Genomic DNA, 13,659 nt, shown 5'->3' with positions numbered 1-13,659 from the left:
CAAAACATTTCAAGTGCTACTCAACTGGCTTTAGATAAGCCAGTCCTTTGTTAGTATATAAGTGCTTTGTTAGCAATTCTTTGTTAGTAATTCTATCGCTCGAAGTGGAGTCGCACTTAGTGACACATAAAAAGTGTCTGCCCTGAAAGTCTTATGGGTTTGAGTTGCCCTTAAGAAAGTCAGAAATAGCATGAAAGAGAAATGGTCTTAATGAGAAAGTGTGGCTGCAGGGAAAACACCTACTGTGAGGTCAACTACAAAAGCAGACGTAAACGTTTGAAATTAGCCTTTTGATTGGCCCATTGAAACAAGTGATTTGATTGAACTGTTGAGATGAGCCACTTGATTGGCCCATTGAAACAAGTCATTTGACTATGCCAATAAAGAAACTGATTGAACTAGCCCATTTGATCGTTTCTCCCTTTACTTTGATTTAGAGTATTAACATACATCTTTAGAGGAACCTTTAGGTCAGGATCTGCTCAGCTGCCACTGCAGATTTCCAGTAGATGTTGTGCTTTGGGTTTTTACATGAAGAAAAACAATTTTTAAGCCACAATCTAAACCCATTAGGTTCAATGTGCTAATCATGAAAATCTCAATCAACAATGTTTGAAAGCTAACACTGCAGAGTTTATAGTTTCATAGTTATATTATTGTCAGTAATTATTATCACAGTAGGTACTTAGTAAAGTAAATGGGCTTATGTATGTGAGCTGAACAGTATTGAAATTAAGGTGACAGAAGGGGAGAGAAGCCTAGGCATTTCTTGTTTTTAGGAGAATAGTAATGTTCCATTTCTCTACACATCTGAGTCCTGTCTGTGTAATCCTTATCTTACTAACAGTGAGGCAGAATCTTTTGACTGCATGAAGGCTTTACCTGCAGCTACAATCCACCTGTGTAACTCCCCACTGAAAAGACTTTGTGAGCACAACACGTCATAAATAACTCCAGGGCATCAAAGTTCCTTTTGTTTTGCTGGGCTGCTGCTCAAAACGATTTAACGGATCTGTTGAACAAAATGTAATTACCAACTGTTTTACCCTCTTCTTCTCTACAGTTTTCTGGTTCAGGGAAGTATTTCACAGCATCAAATATAAATCAGTTTTAACATTTAACATGGTCTCCATAAAAAGTGGTATCCAGTCCCTGAAAACAAACGTGTTTTTTGACCAGAACTAGATATGACTTGAGATTATCAGAGTCCTTAGCAACACAGAAACAACAGAACATAGCATGTCCAAATAGACCAGGGGTAGCCAACACGGTGCCCGCGGTCACTTAGTCGCCCGCTGGGGCAACGTGAGTCGCCCGCGGGGCATGTTCTAAGTAGCTCGCCAAGCAAATCCAAAATGTAAAAAATACACAAAACAAAAAAGGAAATGTAATTAAAAGAATCTACCCTATGCATAAACGAAACCTCAATCATAGCGAACTCTATCTACTTACTACAACTCTATATCTATCTAACACCCCTCCTCCCCCCACCCCCACAATGAATATCGACCAATCACGTTCTTGATTGATTTGCGGGACCAGCGTTGCAGTCGGGAAGAAAAGCAATGTGGAGCGGCAGCTCACCGCTTCATAAGGAGTTCGATTGGAGTGATTTTCCTTCTGGCAGAATCTACACAACACATCAGCCCCATTGAACACAGCCTAGTCATGCCAGCCTATACAGCACATGAGGGGCAGAGTTTTACTGTGTGTGTGTTGCAACTTGCATATATATTTATTGCACTTGACGCACGGCGTAATTTCCACTGGGGACAGGGGGGAAACTTTTCGAAATCCCGTTTGTGTCCCCCCACTTTACAAATATGTTTATTATAATTTTTTAACGCAAACCGTCATCGCTACGGAGGAGCACACAGCCTCTGTGAGCGAGCGAGACAGAGAGAGAGAGTGAGAGAGAGAGAGAGAGCTACTGTAAGGAGAGCACACCTTTATCTATTTAATATAGATAAAGTAAGAAATCATTCCAATGTTTATACGACAGTAAAAAAAAACAAAAAACAGTTTAAAGGGGAGTGATTAGTAAAATATGTATAAATAGAAAGAAAGAATGCTAACTAGGTAACATAAGATAAAAATAAACCAGTTTAAATGATTTGTTATTGGTTGTGATCATATTCGAAATATGTTTGGATTATTGAAAAGTATACAGCTCTCTTTCATATGAGTGTTGAGAGCTGTACCCATCAATTCATTTTGTGCTCAAAGTGCACCAGATTGATGCATTTAACTTCAATATTTTAAAAAGAATCTTCCCGGGGTTGTATGCCCCCGGACCCCCTAGAGCAGGGATTCCCAACCTTTTTTCCCAAGAGCCCCCCCAAATGACTCCTGTTGGAAGGGTGGGGGGGGGGCGCAACAGCGGTAATTAAAGTTTAAAAGTCTCAAAAATGCTACAACTACTGTCACAAACTGGATGAATGTGAAGTATGTTGTTAAAGTAGGATGAAAGCGTAATTAAGGAGCACTATTGGAGTGACTTTGATGGCTATTGGACTAATTAATTTGGATTCCCGCTGTATGAAGAAATTAAAGGACGGCGCAAGTGGAAACAATTCACAAAGGGATTAAAGAAAGAATTATACATTTCTGTCTTGTTATGTCTATAATAGCTACTAATTTGAATTTTTATTCAAATTAATTAATCAATTATTTTTTCTATGTTATTGTAATGTAGAGACAAGGCTTTTAGTGACAATCATGTATTGCGTTACAATTATATGTAAAAAAAAAAAGAAAAAAAAGAAAGTCTAAATATGATATTTGGCCTCAAATCATCTGAGGCCTGGCGCCCCCCCTGCGATCTTTGGCGCCCCCCTCAGGGGGGTGCGCCCCCCAGGTTGGGAACCACTGCCCTAGAGGATGTGAGGTCCACCCCCAAATAAAGCAGGTTAAAACAATTAAATTGCATACATTTTCTTTTAGTAAACACTGAAAACGGGTCCCACAGACCCAAACAGCACACAAAGGTTAAAGGTAAGCATATAATAATGTTAAAATGTGCTAAATATATACACTGCTAAAAAAGGTTGGTGACCCCTGAAATAGACCAATCAGAATCAAGTATATATTTAGCAATGCAATATGTATGGCCAATTATTAATCAATATACTCTTTCTATATATTCTACCATCTCTAGATGAAGTAGTGTAAGAGCATTTCATGTGTCTGATAATCTGAACATACTTCCCGCGATGTTTGTATTTTTTATTAACTGTAAGGTAAAACATTTTTGAAAAGCCTAACCCTAACCTGACGTCATAATTCGATAGTAAAAAAAAAAAGGAACTATATTTATATGGTTTATAATTTCTTTGAATAATATTTTATAATAATACATAATACTATTTCTTTTTAAACCTATTTACAGTTAAGAAAAACAAGGTGGTCCATTTTTAAGCGGTTACGAGTACATCTGCAATTAGTAGCAGCATTATCCGTCTCTTTTTGTCATTTATTGCAGGTCTGCTTTGATATGCCCCTTGAAACGTCACAAGTAAGGCTGCCTTTTTACACAACAACTAACAGTCGTATGTTAGACTTCCTAACATTGGGTTTGAGAGAATGACATTGAGATCACGTCAACACAGGACAGGCGTATAGAAACTCACATTACACTTTCTGAATCAATCATTAGTCTATGGCCATTTTAAGGAGTGCAACATTGCCACTTTCAACTGTCGCTGTGCTTCAGTAATGTGTTGGCTGTGTGAGTGGAAGATAGTGAGACATAAAAAAAACAGAACATAAAGATCAGGCTTTCAGATTGAAACTTGAAAATACTGAGTTATCGCTTAGGAATCTTACGTGATGACAAATTGCCCAAAGTATACGTTGTTTGATCTACATGATAGCATGTCAAGACGCAAGGCTATGCTTTGACAGGTGATCAAGCAGACAAGTCTCTATAAAGAATCGTCCTACTTTTGAAGAAGAAACTGTTTGATGTGGGCCCCGGTATCTCTCTGTGTGAGTTCTTCGTGAAGTGAAACTGATATTGTACAGAAGATTGAGAGAGCTCCTTTCTGTCCTCTACACCAGTCACATTTGCGCTCATTTGTTTTGAGAGTGAACATTAAGGTCGGGAAGGGTCACTGCTCAGATCGGCATCAGAAATAAACTGCCACTGTCTTACTTTTCCTCAGCCTTATCATACCTACAGAAATGCACTCACTCACTCACAGACACACACCTGCTCTCGGCACGTCGCTCAAGCATGGAGCCAGTACAGCCACAGGCACCGAGTCTTTTCTTAATGAGCTCCAACAATCCAGTCCTGTCAGTTCTGTTGAATGATTGAGACAAAATAGAAATGGAAATCATGTGCACTCATTGCAATTGGCTGGTGAGAGAGAAAGATGGCCTTGAAAGAGGGGGAAAACATATACAAAATAAGCTAATTATGCCAAAGATATGAAAATGATGTCCAGAGAAGACATTGGTAAACAAGTGCTCATAAAAAATATATTCCATTAGCCTGTCGTAATCTTGTTTCTTAATAAAAAGAAGCCATCAGAAGCTATCTCTACATGATAAATAATTAGAATGTGACCAGGACCATCTTTCATCACAATATTGTTGATGCTAGAAGTATCATGTGATCACAGTGATTTGATATTACATTTTGTCGTGAAGGAAAATTGCAATCATTTCCTGCACGGCTTGATTTTAGTGATAGCAAAAACAATCCTATAGCAGCTTTCCTCTTATTAACCATGTCCATCTACAGCCTCCACCCTCAGGACTCCAAAGGTGTGTCCAGAAGTTGGATAAAGACTTCCTTCTGGGTGGTGTGATATAAAAACCCTTAACATTACTGACACAAGTCACTTTTATTTATGCTGAACACAACTAATTGACATTTCCACACTGACATGGGCAAGTGTAATTGTTGTAATGGGTATTTCTAGCAATGCTAACGGAATGGCTCTAGGGATGGCAATGTTGATGTGGTCTACTAAATATCTACCAACTATTGCATGGATTGTCTTGACATTTGATGCAGATATCCGTGGTTCAGAGGGGGAAATAATAAGGAATTTAAGTAATCCCAAGTGGCAACCTCTAAAGTGCGAGTCATCCCTGAAATAAACATGTTTACAACCTTGTAACACTGTAATTTTGCTGTTAATGAGGACTGTATACGGTTAAATTATATGTTACTTATAATTAAGGGGTGCTTAAAGTGACAGGTGGTTGCTGTCAAAGGTCGCTATTTGTCTACTCTGCAGCATCGCCCGGGCAAGCCAAAGCTCCACCCAGAAACCTCCCCCTCACCTATTTCTGGATTAACTGGGAGGCCGGCCGAGTCGTATACTGCCAAGTTGGCAATAGCTGCAGCCACTGTCATTAAGCTTTACAGCAGTTTTACATCTTCTTACAGTCTATGGGTAATGCCCTGAATATTTCTATTGTGCCGCGATGAGGTCCACATTTTTGGATATTTTAAAGTTTAAAATATTTTATTTTAAAGTTTAAATTTTTTGCGGTTTTACATCTTTAAAAAATATGTGAGAGTTAGGTTAGGGAAAATTCATGGTTGCAAATAATAAATGTCTAAGGAATGGATTGGGATGAGCTACTAAAACACTTGGTTATGATTAAGGGCAATATGGGTTATAAACATCAATCCACCACCTACTGTAAGCATCCATACACAATAAAGCCAAATGAATGCACCCAGAAACCTCCCCCTCACCTATTTCTGGATTAACTGGGAGGCCGGCCGAGTCGTATACTGCCAAGTTGGCAATAGCTGCAGCCACTGTCATTAAGCTTTACAGCAGTTCTACATCTTCTTACAGTCTATGGGTAATGCCCTGAATATTTCTATTGTGCCGCGATGAGGTCCACATTTTTGGATATTTTAAAGTTTAAAATATTTTATTTTAAAGTTTAAAATATTTTATTTTGGCGCTGTCCATCACACATGAAGTGAATTACTTTTGTAGCTCACAGAACTGTTACGTCAACTAACATAGCAGTGGACTTTTGGTCTTTTTAATTTTGTTTGAATACAGTTTTGCTAATCCCATGCAGCTACTCTCAGTCCTTCTATGGTTGTGGTCTCTGTGTAACACGATTGTTTTTACCCTTTTGACCAGTACATTCCCCAAACAATGATATCGATCTCCAAAGAATGTCCTTTTAAAATAAAGGTAAATTCAATTCAATATTAAAGTCAGATCTTATACTGTACACATGGTACAAAGACCTATTGATACAGTAAGAATGCTGAATGTACAAATGACAAGTGACACCTTCTGTATATGGACGAACGCTGTGAAATAATTTCATCACATAACTAAATCAACTCTAGCCATCAAGGTCAGTGGGTGGGTTTCACTTGGTCCTAACATTGATTGATGGATGAACGTGATTCAATTGTGTACTATTGATTGTTGTCATTCAAGTATAAGATATGTTCAGAGTAGACAATATAAACAATTGTAATTTTTTGTTTGTTTTCTTAGATCAGGTTGGAGTGCCTCTGGTGTAATGACAAAAACAACAGTCCTCTTTGTAACACTGATGGAATATCTGTGACTTCAGCTGCATAACACTTTCACTTCCTTCCCCCTGTTCCTGCTGAATTGGTCTGAAAATTTACTTTAGAGAGACATAAAACTATCTATCTTCTGATGCATCATAAATGATTGTTTGGGTTCCTCCATGCTAGAGAGATTTGATTGCAATAAAAGTGATCAAGAGAACAGCTTGTGAGTATCTCGGGGAGACAGCTGCTTTTCTGTTTTAAAGCTGAAACTTCTTTTGTTGACAAATTTGATTGTCACATATTTTCTGTTAAAATAGTTTTTCAGAGTTTCAGTGACAACATAAATACATGAGAAATAAGGCAATTTGTCTGTGATACTTGGTCCTTAGACATGAAAATACGTCTATAATTCTGTATACGGTAAACTGTCAGAAAGTGAATTTATTTCCCCCAGTAAATAGAATAAAAACTGACGTTTTGTATGATTGACAAAAAGCAGTCAATTTCTATCAAACTGTCTCTTTCACGTCAATGTCCGTCTATATAACACAGACTTGAATTTCTAATGGTTTTTATAAGCTTGACCTTTACTGGACCTTTTGAGGCAGGGGGCCGACCCAGAGAACGTGTTCTCCATATCTGACTGCAATGCAGAATAGATAGACAGTCAAAGGTATTAAGAGAAAACAAGGATTGACGAACTGTCTTGTTCAATCAGTTGTACGCCTGAAAACATCAGGTGCTCTTTAAGGTCCAACAGAGATCAGCCGAATACCCCCTCCCCCCTAAACTACGCCACGGAGAAGAGAAATCGCATCACTGCGCCTTGTGCATGTCTTGGCATACTAAGTGGAACCACACAGACTTCCTGCATTGCTCACAGCAGCTGTTTTTCTGTTCAAGCGATGGGGCTCAGAGCAAGCTCCTTCCTAAACAGAGGGTGGCATTGACCCTTACTGTGCAAGGTTTTCACATGCCTGTGGGGTGAATGGCTGAGATTATCTCGCAGTGAATTCCCCTGTGTTCATGGCATCATTGCAGAGGATATCATTATAGCAGGCCTTGGCCTTTGACTTGACCTAGCAGGTGTTATTACCTGTTGGATGTTTCCGGATCCTTAGAGGTCAGAGCTGAATTCCTGCAGTTCAGCTTTTTCCCTCCATCAGCTTACGGTCAGAGGGTGAGGTCAGGTGGTTGTTGATTCTGGATGCGATGGTGCTCTCAAGGCTTTGACGTACAGCAGGTGTGGTTCTGTTTCCCAGTATGACTTTCTTGTTTTTGCGGTTTTACATCTTTAAAAAATATGTGAGAGTTAGGTTAGGGAAAATTCATGGTTGCAAATAATAAATGTCTAAGGAATGGATTGGGATGAGCTACTAAAACACTTGGTTATGATTAAGGGCAATATGGGTTATAAACATCAATCCACCACCATACTGTAAGCATCCATACACAATAAAGCCAAATGAATGCTTGCCAAATCCGTGTAACAACAAGGGTCTGGGTGGGTCTACATGGCATAAATATCATCACCTGCCCATGTTCGCAAAGGCATATGCAGACATTACCCACCTGACAGAAGTTTCATAATATCGTTTTTTCTTTACATTTCACCTGGAACTGGAATGTCCTTTCTCTTGCTTTAGTGAAATAAATATACATTTTCTCGTTGAAACACATCTGAGTATACAGCCTCCGAGCTGTATAATGTACACATCTTTACTTTCCACTTTGCTGCATAAAATTGAAACATCCAGTTCACTGGCACTGAACGTTAGCATTGGACATTGGTCAATAATATTGCATAATCCCTAGGGATACTAGGCTGATCTTTCTACATTTTTCTCTGTGCGAGAAAGATGTTTTGGTAGAGAGGATGTTCTGTACTGAAAGAGCTACCTCATCAATGCTGAGTGTAGGTTTAACCTACAGACTTGGATTTGTTGCATGCCAGAGGTCATGAGTGCATTTGCAGCAGCAGTGTTGTCTGCCTGTAGCACGCTCATTAGCATGACTGGCTCATTAGCATGACAACGCCGCCGCAGTGGTGAGAGGTGGCGTATTGTCGCCTCAATGAGTTTCCTTTCCTGTACTGTACAAGGTCAATCAGGCATGAACTGGAGCAGCAGATCGTGCCTCCCCCCCCCCCCCAGGTTGGTAATGGTGCACTGTTGCCACGGTTACCGATGCATACATGTTCAATTCTATATGGTGGTGTCACAGCATCCGGTGCAGGGGTCTGGCTTTCAGCTCCCCTTTAGGCTAGTAGCTCATTAGAGTGTGAAACAGTTTGCATACGGGATACTCACCTTGTCACTAATGGTTCAAGATGTTGCTGACTGTAGAGTGAGATTGTGTGAAGTGAAAACAGGCAGCCCTGAGGAGAGAACAGTCGCCTATAGAGGCTGTTTAACCCTGATAATCAGGCTGAATTTCTATACTTCATTTATTCATCCTTCAGAAATTATGTGTGTATTTGCAGATGTGTTATATAATGGGAACATCTCTAATTAATGTCATCTCTTAAAGCATGTGTATGGCAGAAAACATACATTCATTTTGTCAGATAGGTAGCTGGCTATAGAGATGAAGTTAACTTTATTTTACTAGCCCATACAAATTGACTGTATCTCTGACCAGCGCACACAGCCCTAAGCCTAATTGGTGTAACAACACATCTGCGATATGGGTTGCAATACAGGGGTTCAAGATTATACAAAAACACAACAGCCAGTAAGAAAATGCTGCAACAATTACATTTTCTGCAACCAGGAGTGGTGTTCATGTGTTTTGTTGAGCTTGGTGGGTTTTTCTCAATAGGCTATCTCTTTAACAGCTCTGGCTGGGAAAACCGAACCAGGGTCGAAGCACAAAACATTGTTTCTTCATGTTCCTTTAGGTAGAGCCTATTGTGTAGCTTCTTTTAATCTCTGCCAGAACACATTCCCATTTATAATGTAATGTCAATGTTGATTCGGTTGAGGCTCCATTGTTTGGATTGTCTGCATTTGTTTCAAAGTTTTAATGAGATCATTTTGCAAAAGGTTTCAAATGTAATTGGCCTGTAGGACTCCGAGTAATTTATTCTAACTGTTTCACACTGACTCACCACACTGCGTAGTGTGAAGTGATGAAGGGGCAGCGGGAGTTACCACAGTTTCTGATCTTTCACTTTATTGAAATAATGAAGTTTGAATGCAAGTTCAAATAAGCTCTTTGTGGCATTACTAACAGGACAGATGATAATTATCTTTTGACGAACACAGACTACTGTTATAGAAAGTTTCTCATGAGATGACAGCTACTAATGAAGGGAAACTTTGTATCATAGCACTTTCCATTTAGCCTGGTCAACGGTTATGAACCAGAGGAGAAAAAAAGGCTATTCTAACATGTCGCCAGCATTTTTAGATGCTCACTTGCACTTAAACCCAAACTCCCAGACACATTAGCTGTCTCAATATTGACCTGAGGGTGTCTAAAGCACTGTAGCTCACTTGTGGTAAACTAGCACCAGCTGGAGAAGAGCGCAGGTGCTTCAGGGGTGCAGCAGCCTTCTTATGGATCGGCCAGTTGTAGGGCCCTTCAGCCAAATAATTGTTTTATTAAGTGCAAATGTCAACAAAGGTTTTGAAGTTAAACCAGCCACAACAAACTTGGAATATAAATATACCCCCTCTGCCGGTAGACAGGGTTCAAACGATCAACTGTTTACGAAAGATGAACCGAAGATGAATATAACGAGAAAAGTGCCTCAAGAAGCATGTGTGGGAGTCTGCGATGCAACAGCTCAATGTCACTTTGCAACAAAAGCTAAGACATTAAAACATATACTGTGTTGCAGAAGATAAGTTAGACACTCATTATACAGTAGACATTTACTAGTATCCGTGACATTATCAGGAGTCGGATGGCAGGCAAAAACACAAGATATAAGTAACATTGATTTACAAAATAAAGTGAAGATATGAACACCGGTTATTTGGTTGTGTGATGGCCTCAGCCACACAGGGTAAACCAACTACACTACACCCTCACCGTCAGTAGTTTTAATTCAGTGCAGATGCAATAAAACATGCCAATTAACACCACACATTTGCTTTAAATGGTAAACTCTTTATTTGATTGTAATCTGACATTACTTCAAACATTTTAGCACAGCTAACACAGGTATTTGTTTGTATTAATTACTTTCTTTGTCTCTTGAGTTACCATGTCCATTGGGGGAGGTTACTTCCTGGTTCAGCAAAGGGCGTGGCAGAGCGCTGAGGACTCATAAATACAGCAAGGAGCCAATTGAGACAGATTGGGACAAACCACCTACTTCCATGTCAAAGGGGGGATTTGGGTTTTGTCAGTGTCCTTTGTGTATTGTGTTACTATTAATTATCCCTTGGTTTCAACTTGGTTTGGCCAAGCCACTATATAGGTTCCTTGGTTTGTCATTGTACCAGGTCAGTTTGTTGAGTTAACACCTGTTAAGTTGATGCCATGTTTCTTTGAGGTATTTTTTGTTGACCTCTTTTATAGGCCTGGTTATTAGAAATTATTGATTTGTGATGTTTTCTTTGGACTTTTGGGTAAATAAAAATCCCAGTTTATTTAAACCACTCCTGCGTCCTGTTGCCTTACTGCTTGGTCCCTGACAGGTTGATAAACTGATTTTTGCTTGTCACTCTTCCTTTTCACTACTGGTGATCAGATGAAGACAACAATTCAGCAGGCAGAGAGAAACAAAAGTGGGTTAATCCTTGATCCACTGTTGTCATAAGGAAAGACCAAGTGGCACGGATTTTAAGAAGTCTAAAGCCGCAGCTATTCTATTTATCTGAATGGACAAGAGCTGACGTGGATTTTGATACATTTGAAACGCTTGCTCTTTTATACTCCGTGAGTAATTATCTTCGTGATAAACATATATTCCCAAAGCTCCTCAAAGTTTTTTTCTTTGCACATGCAGTGGAAAGCCAACCCAAGGAAACCCCCTGCTAAAGGCTGTGCTTGATGGTGTGACGTCATCTTGGTCGTGCAAACTCTCACGACCCTCAGGGATGCGTTGAGTATAAACCGGACATATTACATCTGCGCACAGTGAGATGATTAAACTACTGTTTAGTGTTGCAACCATGCATGCAGGGAGATGAAAAGTCTGGATTTGTGTGTTCCAAGTTACCAAGACATCATAGATATGATAAACACATGGATAATGGTATGTAGATGAGAAGAAAAGCATGCAAATGGAGATGAAAAGAGGAGAATGACCTTATCAATAAAGTCGCAACCCGAAGACTGCATGATAAAGTGCTTCTAGTTTATGGAGCATATATAATGTTAATGGTTTTGTCGATTGAAGAGTAAAAAGGGACAAAAGAGAGTTGACATATTCTGCCTCTTCTATACAGTACAGGACACTGAACAGTGTGGGACCAGCTGAGACAGACAGCCCTCTGCATGATGCAAGCAGCAAAGACATCAGTAGCAAGGTCTTCCTGCTGAGACAGAGTATGTGGAGGCGGAAAGACAACAATGCAGTGATTGACCCATTCATCACTGCAGTGACACACCTGCAGAATAAAGAGCACAGCCTCCTGTCACTGCAAAACATGATGACATTGTAGATAACCTCGGTCACAGCTATAGTCGGATATGGATTACTGCAGTTTGTGTGAGAAAGCTGGCTTCTCTTACTTCATATCACATCTTTCTTTATAAAGGGATACTACACAAACTGCCCTGATATCATGGGAGTTTATGAAAACAGGATTAAAGACTATCCCACCACTAGTTGATGAATGCTGTTACTCAACCCTGCTAATTCATTGTTTTATGTAAACTGCTCATTGTTTTAAATCTCTCTTATGTGAAACTCTGTATGCTGCCCTTATAAAAATATATTCTGAATCTCAATGTGAATCACTCCTGCTTAAAGGGGACCTATCATGCAAAATGCACTTTTTGATGTCTTTTATACATAAATATGTGTCCCCGGTGTGTCAGGGAACTCAAAGTGTCAGAAAACAAAACCCTCTCTCTTCTCCCCAAAAAATGGGGGTACAACTAAGCTGATCCAGATTTGTGTCCGATATGACGTAATATCGGAAATGTGGACCCACAGCTATCAGAAAGTTGCTATCAGAAACAATGCTCGATGTGTTTTGGACGTAATATGGTCTTTGTTTACATAAGCAAGCCTCGCTAACACTCAGAGCTAACCTGTACTGTAGGGAGTATGTGTAAAGAAGCAGGAAATAAAAAAAAGAACTCACCTTGTGGTACACTGGCAAGAGAAAAAGCATACTGTTTCAGAAATAATCCTTGATGTGGTTTGGAACATGATATGGCATTTATTCACGGCAGCATTTAGCTTTAGGGTCCCACACAATCCACAATCACCCTAGAATTCTGAGCAGGCATTAGCTCCCCCTCATCTTTTAATTTTTTCAAGCTAAGGACCCAAAATCTGCAGTTCTCTAACACAGGGGTTCCCAAACTTTTCAGCCCGCGACCCCCAAAATAACAGTGCCAGAGACTGGCGACCCCTGTCAACGAGGGGGGGGGGGGGAAACTCCATAATAAATGTAGTCTACATTTCATAAGAGGTGTAAAACCTGCGAGCATTTTAAATCGCATTTGAACTAAATGCTTATATAATCTGTAGTTGTATTTGTATTGTTGATTTATTGTGTGAACGAGGCGATGTAGAGAAGGTTAAGCTGTCATTATTAGGCTGTTATGTACTGTTAGGCCTATTTTTGGATATTTGTGTATGGTGGTCCGTGAGTGTTTTTTATTGGTTAATTGGTCCTTGGTATGAAAAAGTTTGAGAAACACTGCGCTAGTGGATTGCCAACGGGGGGAGCCTCGCTGCGGGGAAATGATACAGATGGCCAGTCCGCCCCTGAAAAATGTCTATGCACACGTTATTATTAATAATAATAAAAAATAAAAAATTGATACATTTTTTTTATTTTGTAATCATCTCGCGACCCCCACTTTGGGAACCCCTGCTCCAACAGGCCTGAAACAGAGGGATATGAGGGATGTCTATAATGCATGATCTGTTTGAGCAAAACACATCATAGACATGTTTTTTATATATTTGTATATATCTGAGACCCATAATATCTGCCTAAAAAGAGCACAAT

Source organism: Trematomus bernacchii, unplaced genomic scaffold, assembly GCF_902827165.1.
Source record: "Trematomus bernacchii unplaced genomic scaffold, fTreBer1.1, whole genome shotgun sequence".
Lineage (NCBI taxonomy): Eukaryota > Metazoa > Chordata > Actinopteri > Perciformes > Nototheniidae > Trematomus > Trematomus bernacchii.
This window is presented reverse-complemented; position numbering follows the sequence as displayed.